Source organism: Scyliorhinus canicula, chromosome 16, assembly GCF_902713615.1.
Source record: "Scyliorhinus canicula chromosome 16, sScyCan1.1, whole genome shotgun sequence".
Lineage (NCBI taxonomy): Eukaryota > Metazoa > Chordata > Chondrichthyes > Carcharhiniformes > Scyliorhinidae > Scyliorhinus > Scyliorhinus canicula.
Window position 1 is genome coordinate 142594056 of NC_052161.1, and position 15283 is coordinate 142609338.

General features: G+C 47.7%; 1 long non-coding RNA gene across 1 annotated transcript in view; it reads left to right on the top strand.

Annotated features, from left to right (window-relative positions):
* The first annotated feature begins 332 nt into the window (after nucleotides 1–332).
* LOC119950819 overlaps nucleotides 333–15283 on the top strand; it is a 30781-nt gene continuing 15830 nt past the window's right edge. The window contains exons 1-2 of the long non-coding RNA XR_005457421.1: nucleotides 333–446; nucleotides 11515–13380. This is a non-coding gene — a long non-coding RNA (uncharacterized LOC119950819). The remainder of the gene's footprint in view (nucleotides 447–11514; nucleotides 13381–15283) is intronic.

Sequence of the window (15283 nt, forward strand, 5' to 3'; positions counted from 1 at the left end):
AATAAATACAAAAAACCCAGTGACCTCTGCAGCTCCTACTGATATATTTATAGAGTTGGAATGCTTTAGGCAGACAATGATATTTAATACATTCTAATTGTAGCCTTAGTAGGGACATCAACAGAAACTCTGCTTTCAAAATTAAAAGCTGTTCAAATTCAGAAATTTGAAAATGGAAGAATTTAAATGTTATATTTTGCAACCCAAAATATTTGAGGAGATAGTTGATCGAGGGTTTTGGCATAGTTTCATCCTTTGATATGTTGATAGTGAGACAGCAGGAATTCAACACCACGTCTTTGTAAATGGCCAAACCCAAGTGAAGCATCGGCATGAGCACATGACGGGTGTAAAGGCAAACGCTCCATCTGATGCCAGAGCCACTTGAGCATTCTGGACTGCAAAGTTCCAGAGACTGGTCATGTGCTGTAACTTGACGAGCAGAGGTTAGTAATGCACTTACACACAGTTTGGAGTTTCAGTAAGTGACGGAATAGCTTTCTGTAAAAGTTTCCTATCCTTTTCGAGAGGTGAAATGGAAAATGACTAACTATGGCTAACTATCATTAACAGCATGCACATCATGTTTAATAGTGAACTTACAGAATCAGTAGAAAACATTAATAACAGCCTCTTGTATTAATAACAGGTTAGTTTGCCCCTCCTGACATGAACAACACACTGGTTTGGTTGATGATGATGAAATATTATAAATTTGTCTTCCGTAATCTCTGCTATAGTTCCAGGTTTAAATTATATCCTAAGAAAGAAGCCCATTGTCCAGTTTAGGGTGTTGTAAAATACTGCCAAGGAATCTAGCGGCTAGGAACAAAGTTTTAATCATTTTCATCTGTTCCTACCCTCGAAACCCAGTGTGAATTTGTTCACAACTGTAGTACCCCTAAGATACTGCTGAAGAATCCCCAGGGGGTGATACAAACGCTGCCATGGTTACGGCAGCCACAAGCCCCAACAGGAACAGATATACATTTTTTTTAAAATTCAGTTACAGGATGTGGAAGTCGCAGGTTAAGCCAGGATTTATTGCCCATCCCTAGTTGCCCTTCAGAAGTTCGCCAACTTAGAACTGCAGACCTCTTTAACTCAGGACACAAAAGCAAAAGAAGTAGGAGCAGAAGGAGGTCATCTGGCCCCTCAAACGTGCTCTGTCATGACTGATCTCTCCCCATACCTTCTGTTACCTTCTGAGTCTATTTCCTTCTTCAATACATTCAGCTACTTGTCCTCCACAGCTTTCTGTGGTGGAGAATTCCACAGGTTCACCACTCTCGGAGTGAAGACGCTTCTCCTTATTTCAGTCCTAAATGACGTACCCCATATCCTGAGACTGTGACTCCTTGTTCCAGACCCCCCCCCCCCCTCCAGCCTGAGGGAACAATATCCCTGAACACAGATTGTCCAGCTCTGTCAGAGGTTTATATGTTCCAATCAGCTCCTCTCTCATTCTTCTGACCTCCAGTAAATACAGACCTCGTTGGCCCAATCTCTCTTCATGAGACATGCAGGTGGACTTACCTCAGGACATAAGACATAGGAGGAGTAGACCATTCGGCCCATCGAGCTTGCTCCACCATTCTATGATCATGGTTAACCTTGAGCTTCATTTTTCCGCTCATTTCTCATCTCCATTAATTTTCTGAGCGGTATGGTGGTGCAGTGGTTAGCACTGCTGTCTCACGGCATCGAAGATCTGTGTTCGATCCCCGCTCCTGGTCACTGTCTGTGTGGAGTTTACATGGGTTTCGCCCCCACAACCCAAAGATGTGCAGGGTAAGTGGATTGGCCATGCTAAATTGCCCCTTAATAGGAAAAAAATTATTGGATAATTTATATTTTTTAAAATTACATTTAATTCTCTGAGAGACCAAAATCTGTCGATCCCGACCTTAAGACCGCGATTGAATGGCCACGTGGCAACCTGAAAGGTAGCTCGCCATGGTGCAACATGGCCGATAGGAGCCAGGAGACCCCCCTACTCCCAGGATATACCCGGCTCGCAACATCTCGTGAGGTCTAACGGCAGATGTAAATTGCGATGTAAATCCCACCCGTTATGGGCGGGATCACCTTTTGACAAATCAGCATACGAGAGCGAGACAGTTAGCCTCACTGTAATGTGCAGATTCCTGAGGCAGCCAAGGGATTTATCCCCTTGACCTCGGAGACCTCGGACTAGCACCATTTAGTGCTGGTCTCTACAACTGGGACCAGACGGAACAGCTTCATGGGAGTCTCTCAGGGGATCGAAGGCCTCAAGGTGCTTTGGGCAGGATGGTACCCTGGCACTGCTGATGTCACCAAGGCACCCTGGCAATGCCACCTGGGTGCCAGTCTCACCCTGCCAAGGTGTCCCATTGGCACTGCCAGCTGGCAGGCGAGCAGCCAGGATACCAGGTTGGCACTGTCCACACGCGGCTAAACTCGTTCAGGCACTTTGTTCCCATTTAGTTAAATCGCAACGTAAATATATTCTACAATTGAGCATCCACAACACTCTGGGATGGAGAATTCTTAAGAAAGTCAATCAGCAGAAGTCGCTCATTTCACACAGACCAATAGCTAGTTGGCAGAGCAAGAGCAGGCTGTGTGGTGGGTAGGGCTGGTAGGTGCAAGGCAGGGTGGAGGGCAGAACACTGGATGACAGGCACTGCACAGGAGAAACTAGAAGCTGTGAGTTTCCTCCGGATGCTCCGGTTTCCTCCCTCAGTCCAAAGACGTGCGGGTTAGGTGGATTGGCCATGCTAAATTGCCCGTAGTGTCAAAAAAGGTCAGATGGTGTTACTGGGTTATGGGGATAGGGTGGAGTTGTCGACCTAGGTAAGGTGCTCTTTCAGAGGGTCGGAGCAGACATGATGGGCCGAATGGATCCTCCTGCACTGTAGTGATTCTATTCTATTCTAAACTATCATGTTGCAAAAGGTCACCAAGAACTTGACCTCTACCTAAATGGCATCAAACATCACCCTACACCTCCCTATCATGGTGACGTTTTGGACCTCACACTGACGTTCAACCACACCGCCAGACAGTCTCAGCTAAACTGAAGATTCGCAGCAAGCCCATCAGCAGTCGAGCAGGAATCTCTTGGGGAGCCAACACTAGAACCTCTGCTCCCCGCCACCCAGTAGCTGGATTCTGCGCTTCTGCAAACTGCAAACTGGTAATGGCCAGCTGAATGAGATCATGAGGACCATCTCAGGAATAATCCAGTCAACAAACACAAATTGGCTTCCTGCGTTTGTAACATTGCATCAACACAAATTCATCACGTAGCGAGCACAGCAGGCTTGCTGGCAAAGGTGGCAAATTCATCACGTAGCGATGGCAAAGGTGGCAAATTCATCACGTAGCGAGCACAGCAGGCTTGCTGGCAAAGGTGGCAAATTCATCACGTAGCGAGCACAGCAGGCTTGCTGGCAAAGGTGTACAAAAATCCAGATCTGCCTCTGGTAGAAGACATCACCCACCCACCCAACCACCCACACACCCACCCACCCACCCACCCACCCACCCACCCACACATCCACCCACCCACTCACCCATCCATTCACCCACACCCCACCCACCCATCCATCCACCCACCCACCCAACCACCCACACATCCACCCACCAGCTTACCCACACACCCACCCACACACCCACCCACCCATCCATCCACCCACTCACCCATCCACCCACCCACACACCCACCCACCCATCCATCCAACCCATCCACCCACCCACACACCCACCCACCCACACCCCACCCACCCATCCATCCAACCCATCCACCCACCCACACACCCACCCACCAAATGGCTCATCTCAAGGCATCCAATCTGGTCACCCAGCCCAAGCTAGACAGTTCTACTGCGGACTTGTGGAAGGGCCTGTGACACCACAGCAATAGCACAGCCCAGAAGGAGCACTCGGTTATGTCCGCACGTTGGAAATCCAGTCTTTAACCTCCCACGTGGCGAATGGGTCAAACTGAACAGGTTTTGCGGAGGAGTCGGACCCTGCCACAACAAGCGCTTCCGTTGAGGACACCGTGAGTCACCCCTGTGCAACTGTGGCGAAGTGCAAACCATGGAGCCGATAATTGACCAGTGCCCGACCTTTGCTTCAGTGGCCACCGCACTGCCCGAGAGCAGGCTGGTGAGGAGACTGCCAACCCACTGAATAATCTCAAATTTGTCACCTACCTGTTCATCAGTGCATTCGACAGTAGAAGTAGTAGGTAACCTGTGTCCGGACTGGTCGAACAGCTCATTATCCAATTAAATGCCAAGGATGGGATTTACATTTCTTTTCAAATAAAAGAAAGATTTCTCTAGTTTAAACTTGTTGCTGAGTGACACAAGTCGTAGAGTGATGGAGGCAGCACTCAGCATTGTGCCAAACCTGCTCCTCTTTTGTGATGTGGATTAATTAAAGTTGTACATGTTTTATTCGCATCTGTTAAAGAAATTGACTTGACCTTCTCCAAGGCTATGAATAACTGTTCCTCACCATAGAGCAAACAAAAATATCCTTGACCACAAACTGCACCATGTCACCTTGAATCAGAAGGGTAGTCCGACAGTCAAATCAGCAACTCTCCTCCAATTGCCAAAATAATGTCCTTCGTATATACAGTTGTCCTCCTCACTCTGTCACTATGCTGGTGTCCTGCTACCAAATCCTTCATGACTGGTGTAAGAATAGCCAAACTCCGTTTGGGGTTCCTGCTCCCATCCCAGTCAAACTACAGTAATGTGTACATATTCAGAGGAAGAAAATTAATAATATTGTGCCATAAGGCCACATGAATGAAAATCAGCACTCTCACCTTGCCCTGATGGCTTTCAACATTCTTCAAAAGGTTTGGGAGGAGGTGACAATGGCCCATGGTGCCTGCCTGAATTATTCACCTTTACAGGGAGCTTAGGCACTGAGATTCTGAGGCCTCTGGGTGTACCCTGCCCATTGGCAACACTGGCACAGATCACTTTCAGCTCCATAGCCTTTCATTGTAGCAAGGTGAATGTCACATCGACAACTTCTGTAAAGATTGCTTGTTAAACGCTTTTCAAGTTGTCAGAACCAATCGATGAAGGCCAGCTGCCAAGCTCTTCTGAAATACTCTAATGGGTTTCGAGCGTGCACAAACGGAGTGACAAGGTGCAAATGGAATTTGTACTCAGAAAGAATATTTATTAACTTCCTGGTACTTCCTGACAGAACGGTCTAAGTTTACCATTGACAAGGGAAACAAATCTTGGTGCACATGGGTGATGGGACACATATCTGGATCATTCAGCCAATGGGCTTCCCCAGGGATCTGTTCTAGCATGCGCAGGGGAGGGGGTCACTTCTGCCTCCGCCATCGTGAATGCTATGGCCAACACGAAATGAAAAGACAGCCCCCATGGCACAGGCCCGCCGGCCGATCAGTGGACCCTGATTGCGGGCCAGGCCACCGTGGGGGCTACCCCCGGGGTCAGATCACCCCACGCCCCCTCCCAGGACCCCGGAGCCCGTTCGCGCAGCCTGGTCCCGCCGGTAAGGTAGGTGGTTTGACTCCCGCCGGTGGGATCGGCATGACAACAGCGGGACTTCGGCCCATCGCGGGCCGGAGAATCACCGGGGGGGGGGGGGGGGGGGGGGGGGGGCGGCCGACAGGCGCGGCGCGTTCCAGCCCCCGCTGAATCTCTGGTGCCTTAGACTTCGGGAGACGGCGGGGGCGGGATTCACGCCAGCCCCCGGGATTCTCCGACCCGGCGGGATATGTGGTATGTGAACATGTATCTGGTATGTGGACAGGTATATAGAACATGGACACGGTGCTTGTGCCCTTTGTTTGGGGTGAGCTCTGCTGTGGGGCTGAGTTTCTGATGAGTGAACTGAGGAGTGGCAGCACCTGGTGGGTCACTGATTGAGTTTGGCCACACCCATCCCGGTGATGGGTCAGCTGGGGTCGGAGGGTGTCCAGAGGGGCGGCCTGGGTGGGCTCTCAAATGACCAGAGGCTCTGTGAACATTTACAGGACACAGTGAGCAGTCAGCAGAGTGAGCAGCCAGGGGTCTGTAACTTGTACCAAAGGCTGCATTTCAAACACAGACTGCAGCAATGAGGGTCTGAGCCAGGACACGCCGATCCTGAGGGGGTCACCCCAAATCCACGGAGATGGCAGCAAGTCGCTCCCCACTGCTCCCCCTGGCACTGACAGCCACTCCCCAGCAAATGTACAATATTTAACATTTTTCAAACTTTCCTTACCTTCTCTCTCCCCCTCAACAGCCGCGCGCCAAGTCTCCATTTATAAATACCTGAGGGAGCGAAGCATCGCGGAGGCCCTGAGTATACTGTGTCAAATACGCTAATCACTTTTAAATGGGTGACTTTGAATGGATGGCCGATTCTCTACCCGATCGCGGCTCACGTTTGCTGCATTATGAGGTGCAGAAGTTACCCTATCTTCAAAAAGATAAAACAATTTACAATATTGATCTTATACTCCAACATTCAGGGTTAATAGAACATAGAACACTACAGCGCAGTACGGGCCCTTCGGCCCTCGATGTTGCGCCGACCTGTGAAACCATCTGAAGCCTATCTGACCATATGACGTACAAGTGAATTAACAGGCAAACTGTGCTGAACGCACCACACAGCACAAGAAATGGCAGATGTAATGCTCATGTGTGCGGGGAGGGGGGTGGGGGGGTGACATTGCCCATGGCAGGGGCGGGGGGGGGGGGGATGTGGGGGCCCCTCAGATTCACTTAGAGATTGGAGGACATTTCAAAATGGCGGCCCGATCTCTGAGGAGCCGGTCCGACTCCCCACTGAGGAAAAGATTCGAAGTATGGGCTTGACCGGGGCGAAACACCCCAAGGCCCCAAAGATGACCAATGTGTGAGTAAAACCGGTGTGGGTCTCAGTCACAAAGCTGGGGGAAACAGCCAGCCAAACACTCCCAAAATCACACTTCACAACTTTTCTGTTAAATCACATTCTATGTCACTTGGAAACGCAGATCAACTTTAAAAACACCAGGAAGTCAACAGGGTTAAGGAAAAGTTCATTATTCACATTGCACCAACCTCAATCTGACTTTAAATGGAGCCAAGAAAAAGCAAAAGTCATCAACTAAAAATGGGACCTGGAATTCAGCAAAATTCAGTTGAAGAAATTCAATTCATCTCAATGTGGATACAGAGAACTACAACATGAGATTAGGGCACAGAAACAGCCCAACCATTCCACGCTGGTAGTTATACTGCATTGCAGCCTCCACCTACCTTTTCTCACCTAAATCTTGCATCGTAACCTTCTGTTCCCTTCTCCCTCATCTGTTTCTATAGTTTCCCCTTAAAGTTATCTCTAATATATGCTTCACCAACTCCTTGTGACAATGGCTTTCACATTCTCATCACTCTCTGGGAAAAGAAGGTTCTCCTGAATTCCCAGTTGGATTTTTGGTGACTGTCCCATATTCATGGCCTCCAGTTGTCCCCATGTGCACAAGAGGAGACTTTCACTCTTAGGTCAGGAATGCAGAATCCGGAGAATTCCCAGTTCCATGAACCCAACTCCTGAAAAATTGCCCTGGAGGATGAGATTTTCATTCTGGGAGGCAGTTGGTTGGGGAATCAGGCAGACAGCCCTGGACACCGATTGCAGGCAGCGCGATGGGTGCTGGTTGCCACGAGCTAGGCAAAAAGGTTGACTTCAATGATCCTACCTACACTGTATTAATTTAGTGCCAACTCATGCCACCTAATGGCCCCCACTCAACACCCTTTTCCCTTATACCCTTTGTGCTCACTATGGACAGTCCTCGGGATCCATGTAGAAATGAAATAAAGTTCTCTTTTTAAATTTAAAGTACCCTGTTCTTTCTTTTCAACTAAGGGGCAATTTAATGTGGCCAATCCACCTAGTCTGCACATCTTTGGGAATGGGAGTTAGGGCCATGCAGACATGGGGAGAATGTGCAAATTCCACATGGACAATGACCCAGGGGGGGACTGAACCCGGCTCCTGTGCGCCATGTGGCAGCAGTGCTGATCACTGTGCCACTGTGCCATCCTGAAATAAAGTAAAGTTCTAAGTGTCTATTGATGCATTCACTTTTTTTTAAGTAATTGGTAAAAATTCATCCACTATATTTGAATTTCTTCAACTACTTCATCCCTAATAACAACAGGAACTTGTATTCACAGCCCCACATTAAAGATTTTAGTACTTGGAGCTGTGACTCAAATTATGAACTGACAGGCAAACTTCAGGCTTATGTCAACAAACAGTGAAATAGCAAGTATGATTTATTTTTAATTGCAGACTGCTTTTTTAATTTAAAGGCCAGGAGATGTCAATTTATTTTTGGCAGATTGACAGTTACAATGAGTTTTGATAATTCCCTTGACTATTCCAATGAGCTTTGACAATTCCAGTGAGTTTATCCACTTTTTGTGCACATTCATGTCTAATTTTAACAATCAAAAAGGGCACCTTACCTTCTTCCAATATGTCCCTGGACCTATACAAAAGGGTATCCTATCTTTCCAAAGAACTCTGCTAACTTTAAACTTTCTTCCAATAGGAGAAGTGCACAAGTCGTGTTCCCCACAAGCTAATATCAGATCTGATTGAAGGCAGTTTCACTTTAACATGTGCAGCTGCCTCCATCAACCACAAACGTGCAATGTACAGTGGGTTCAGGGACCTCTGGATAGGGCCTCTGGTGCCACTTTCATGTAATTCACTCTGTGTGAGAACTATGAGAAACCTTCATCGCTTACTGACTATAAAGGAAGCCCGGTTTGGGGAACGTGGCAAACCTCATTTCTGTACAGCTGGAAGTGTCAATGTTCTCATGTTTCAGCCGGAAGGGTTTTAACTGATGCTGATGCGCCAATATAGGCATTACATTTATTTTTGTGATGATCTTCAAGCTATTGTTGCAAAGTTCTCGATGTAACAGCGAAACGGATTGCAAACTTCATTCGCTTTAATTTCTGTTTCAATAAAACTTTTAACAGTACTCGCTAACCCTCGTCATGGAGGGATGGGTTCTAATTGGCCTTTGGGCTATTGAATATTTTAATAAACAACTGTTTCAGCTCCAGCCTAAGGTGCAAGTTAATTGAAATGTCTCTTATTCACAGCTTATCCTCACTGAGTCAACATGAAAGGAACCAAAGAAATGGACCAAAACACCTCAAATAATTAATCCTTTCTTAAAACATTGGGCTATTGTATAACAGATAATTGCTGTAAGTTTCTGTGAAAGTGTGAATGACACTAAATAAAATCCTAATCAGGCCAATATCAAATGCCTGCTCAGGTTTATGCTAATGAACTTCAGCCTCCAAGATGGTTGATCAACAAAGTAAATATTTGTCAGGATTATCAATGTAGCCATTAAAAAGAGGACACTCAGTTCTAGAAACTACAGTTGACAATGTCAGGGGTTACATGTTCACCTGACATTCTTCTCTCTGCTATTTTGGTGCAGATGTTTTCCAGTTCCTAGGGCTGGTGCAGGATGGGCTGAATGGCCTCCTTCTGCACTGTACATTCTATGATTCTATGATTCATAATAAACAGGTTAGTACCTGTGTTCAAGTAGCAGGACAGAGGAATGTTGCATAAATGTGTTCAGAACTTATTTGCCAGAATTGCTGGCAGTAATTTGTATGTTTCTATGTCCCCGGGAATCAAGCATTGTAACAGGACCAGTTATACTGGCACACGAGGGCACAGATGTTCAGGACAGGACATTTCCAAAGAACCCCGATCTATGTCTGGCACTCAGCACTTAGTAAGGTTAGAGGCTTCTTTGTAAAAATGCACTGGCAAACTGAGGTTACCTCAGGGCAATTTAAGCAACTTTGCAAAATGCATCTCGGTAATTGTCACAGAATCTCATATTCTCAAACAAGAGCATTAAGAGAAGCACTGGAGAAGAAATTGCCTTTTTCGAATTGAGTCCGCTCCTTTCAAACATCTATCTCATTCTGCATTGAGGGAATGTATACCCTCCCAAAGCATTGGCCTTTATAAATCTCTGTAAAACTTTGTAAATGTCTCAGCAAACTGGAGCATTTAACAAATCCAGGAGCATTTCGACAATAAGGATTCCGGCGTCAGACTCCTATTATTGACTACAGCTCCGCCTTCAACACCATAATCCCAGCCAAGCTCATATCAAAGCTCCAAAACCTAGGACTTGGCTCCTCCCTCTGTAATTGGATCCTCGACTTTCTGACCCACAGACCACAATCAGTAAGGATAAACAACAACACCTCCTCCACAATAGTCCTCAATACCGGGGGCACGCAAGGCTGCGTACTTAGCCCCCTACTCTACTCCCTGTACACACACGACTGTGTGGCTAAATTTGGTTCCAACTCCATCTACATGTTTGCTGATGACACGACCGTAGTGGGTCAGATCTCGAACAACAATGAGTCAGAGTACAGGAGAGAGATAGAGAACTAGTGGAGAAAAGCGGGCAGCATAATCACAGACCCCTCCCACCCGGCTTACTCACTCGTCCAACTTCTTCCATCGGGCAGGAGATACAGAAGTCTGAGAACACGCACGAACAGACTCAAAAACAGCTTCTTCCCGCTGTTGCCAGGCTCCTGAATGACCCTCTTATGGACTGACCTGACCTCTTTGCACACCTTCGCCACTGAGTAGTACTACACTCTGTATGCTTATCCGTTTTCTGTGTTTATGTATTTACATTCCGTATTTATCGTATGTCCTATGTTTTGTTTATGTACAGAACGATCTGTCAGGACTGTACACAGACCAATACTTTTCACTGTACCTCGGTACGCGTGACACTAAAACAAATCCAAATCCAAAGGCCAGTCCTTGTCAGCAGAGATAGTCATGAAAGAATCTTAGATCTTAGCAAATTACTTTACTCTGACTGGGACAATTCCCTGTAACCCAGATAACCATCATAATAATAATAACCTTTATTGTCAAAGTAGGCTTACATTAACACTGCAATGAAGTTACTGTGAAAAGCCCCTAGTCGCCACATTCCAGCGCCTGTTTGGGTACACAGAGGGAGAATTCAGAATGTCCAATTCACCTAGCAAGCACGTCTTTCGGGACTTGTGGGAGGATAACGGAGCTCCCGGAGGAAACCCACGCAGACACGGGGAAAACATGCAGACTCCGCACACACAGTGACCCAAATGGGAACCAAACTTGGGAGCCTGGAGCTGAGAATCAATAATCACTGTGCTATCGTGCCGCCCACAACATGGGCTGTTGTACTGTTGTCTAGTTTATGGATTCTATGCGCAAACTGTGTGATGTAGAGTTTAAAAAAGCCAAATATAAAAGGTCATTTGGTAAAAATGATATTTAAATATATATCTGATAATTCACTCTATAATTACTGTCAGAAATCCTTGTGATGGATATATATATGCTGCTGATGATTATACCTTTTACTCCAGTGACCGAGCTAACTTTTAAAACTTCTCGAATTTTTTCCAGAGTAACCTAGTGAGTGAGGGGCTGCAGCAATCAGCTGACTGGACCCCGATGATCAGCGGAAATTTAATTAAACGGCACCTTTTCAGAAGCTGAGCTTTGCGGTTTGACCTGTTTTGGGGTCCAGAATGACTCGCTTGCTCAGAGGACGTGGGTGTAACGGCGAATCTAGCTGGCACTCAAACTGAGCCTTGGACTCCGCAGCAGATTTGAGGCAGTTTGTAACATCAAACAGGAATCCAAACTCAGCTTGGTGAAGTCTGGAGCAGCAGCTTGGGACCGAGTCCCTTGGGAGAGGGGCTCCACTGGAGATGCAGAGGAGAATGGCAAGCGCTGATTGTAGGTTACCCAGGGACTCTGCAACACACAGGAGCATTGCTCCTCCTATTGCTTCTGGGAAGTTTGGAAACACTGGGCTTGAATATCGCCCAAACGAAGGAGGTGTGGGACTTAATTCAGTTGTTTCAAGTTGGAGGAGGCAGCAGTGTCTTTGTCCGGAAATGGTGTCCCAAACTATGAGAATGATTTGTTGACAGATGTTTAAAACAACAACATTCGTTAACAATGCTGGAATGTACTTAAGCAAAGACTGTGGTGTGAGCTGTTTTTAGCCATGATTAATTCAGCCACTTTTGTGTTTAGATGAGGGTTCTTAATAAATTCCTGAAATCTGACCATCTGTAAGGCAACACTTTAATCTTCCATAATGTGCCTTTGTGATTGGATTGTTTCTGATGGCTGCCTTTGTGTTGTGTGGAATTTCGCATTGCCTGTCACGTAGCCTCTGAGGGCTTGTGTCGTGTCTGCAGCTTTCTCATCATTCGAGCCCGTCCTCCCCCTCTCCTGAGAATCCCCCCCCCCCACCAAAGCACAACGAGAGAGTGGGAGAATCCTTGCAGGAATTACTGTGGATAGTTTATTGTATCTGTTCCGAACTTAGTCTTGGCATTGCTGAACCTGTGGGTCTTGTGATCTGACTCACTCTCCATGGCGACTGGCCTTTTCCCAGTTCTATTGGCTGCTTGCCCAGATCGTCTGGCTCGCTCGCCATGTAACATGATGCTTTCCTCATGATATCTCACTATATCCTCACGTGGACCGGTTCCATTCCCATGTGGTCTGGCTCTGAGAACCAGCACCCCCCACAACCCCTTTCCTGGCAAACTGTATCTTGGAACAACTGCGCTGTATATTTAGTTCTGCACAGATGTGACCTTACAGAGACAGGGGGCAATGGGTTTGTCACCAACACTGGATTTCCTGGAATGAACTGGATGACCCAACAGTGAATTTCAACAATAGGAAGAGCGTCCACTCCCTCGACATTCAACTGGTCTGTGATCAGAAGAGCTTTCACCACATGTACACTTGCTTTCCTGGTATCTGCCTTGACTCTTTCATCCTCTGGCAGTTCCTGATGGCACTGCTCTTCATTCCCACTCCCAAAGCCATGTGGATCAATTCCAGAGGACAAGAACTATCTCTGGAAGAGATGACTGTTATTCACCCCTGGTACCGAGATGGTACCACAGAAGATGTAGAACTGAAGCTCTCTGTTCACAAACAGCTTCTAAAGATGTGGCTCTGGTGTCCTGCAGTGCACTCCTGCAAGGATCTCATTATGGGGTTTGCTACACTCTCAATAATCTACATGTATATAGCGCCTTTAACATAGCGACATGCCCCAATATGCTTCTACCTGTTTCAAAGTGACTGAAGGTACAGAACCTGCAGATCTGCTCCAATTGCACAGGGCTCCAGGATCTCAATATGGACGCCATCGATGTCAGGGCTCATTTGATCCAGGCTTGGAGGACAGAATGGTCGGGAATTCACTCTGAGCTGATTGGCTGGAGACTTACACTGAAGGTAAAACTGGGAACTGATTGGTCTGACCGCCAATGAAGGTTGCACATCCTGGTGTCTGTAACTGGAAGGACAATCAGGTTCCAGTGACCCAGATCATTGGCTGCTCTGGCAGTTGTTTCATTTTGAAGTGATTCCACAATTTAAAAGTTGTGGCGATGTATGTGAAACTTTAAAACCTCTGCTAAATATAACCCTGACCTTTAGTCACTTTACTCATGGGTTTTGAAATGAAATCAGATGATCAGGGACAGCAGTATTGAGAAAGACACTGATCTCTGCACCCAAAGCCAAGCCTGACATAGAACATACAGTGCAGAAGGAGGCCATTCATCCCATCAAGTCTGCACCCACCCCCTTAAGCCCTCACTTCCACCCTATCCCCATAACCCAATAACCCCTCCTAACCTTTTTGGTTACTCAGGGCAATTTATCATGGCCAATCCACCTAACCTGCACATCTTTGAACTGTGGGAGGAAACCGGAGTACCCGGAGGAAACCCACGCAGACACAGGGAGAACGTGCAGACTCCACACAGACAGTGACCCAGCGGGGAATTGAACCTGGGACCCTGGAGCTGTGAAGCCACAGTGCTAGCCACTTGTGCTACCAAGCTGCCCAGTGACATCTCTTTCCAACATCTGGATCTGACCTGAAGTCTCAGTTTCATTTGAGAACAACTTCTGTCAAAGTTAGTCTTCTCTCAGCAGGTTTGAACCTTGTTTGTTGAAACTGTAGATGGCTTCCTTCTATTTATAGATTCTGCGATGAAATTTGAAAAGATCATTATATTTAAAATGAATCCTGGATTAATGTTAAAATGGGAAAGGAATCAATGAGGGCAGCACAGTAGCACAGTGGTTAGCGCTGTTGCTTCACAGCGGCAGGGTCCCAGGTTCGATTCCCGGCTTGGGTCACTGTCTGTGTGGAGTCTGCACGTTCTCCACGTGTCTGCGTGGGTTTCCTCCGGGTGCTCCGGTTTCCTCCCACAAATCCCGACATATATGCTGTTAGGTGAATTGGACATTCTGAATTCTCCCTCTGTACCGAACAGGTGCCAGAATGTGGTGACTAGGGGATTTTCACTGTAACTTCATTGCAGAGTTAATGTAAGCCTACTTGTGACACTAATAAAGATCATTATTATTACGGGTACTTAGAGCCATTAACATGTTTTGATCTCTGCCCTATTTCTATAATCTCTTGCCTTCTAGTCTCAATGTTGGGGAAATCAATGAGCTCCTGAAGAAAGATGGACCACCCTGGGGCTGGAGGGTGGGCCCCAGGACCACCCTGGGGCTGGGGGGTGGGCCCCAGGACCACCCTGGGGCTGGGGAATGGGCACCAGGACCACCCTGGGGCTGGGGGATGGGCCCCAGGACCACCCTGGGGCTGGGGGATGGGCCCCAGGACCACCCTGGGGCTGGAGGGTGGGCCCCAGGACCACCCTGGGGCTGGGGGATGGGCCCCAGGACCACCCTGGGGCTGGGGAATGGGCACCAGGACCACCCTGGGGCTGGGGAATGGGCACCAGGACCACCCTGGGGCTGGGGGATGGGCACCAGGACCACCCTGGGGCTGGGGGGTTGGGCCCCAGGACCACCCTGGGGCTGGGGGGTGGGCCCCAGGACCACCCTGGGGCTGGGGAATGGGCACCAGGACCACCCTGGGGCTGGAGGATGGACCACCAGATGCTTTTCTCTTTTACCCTGCTGAATTGTCCATGGTCACTGGAAGACCCCATCCCGAACTCCAGAGACAGCTCCGGCCTTGTTCACCAAAGTCCTGAAATGCACATGCCACATTTGTCCCGATGTGTTCTGGGCTGGCTAGATTTCCCACTGGTGGCAAGGAACAGTTGGGTGTGGGAGTGCAATTCCAGTCAGGAATTCATCTGCATCCCTT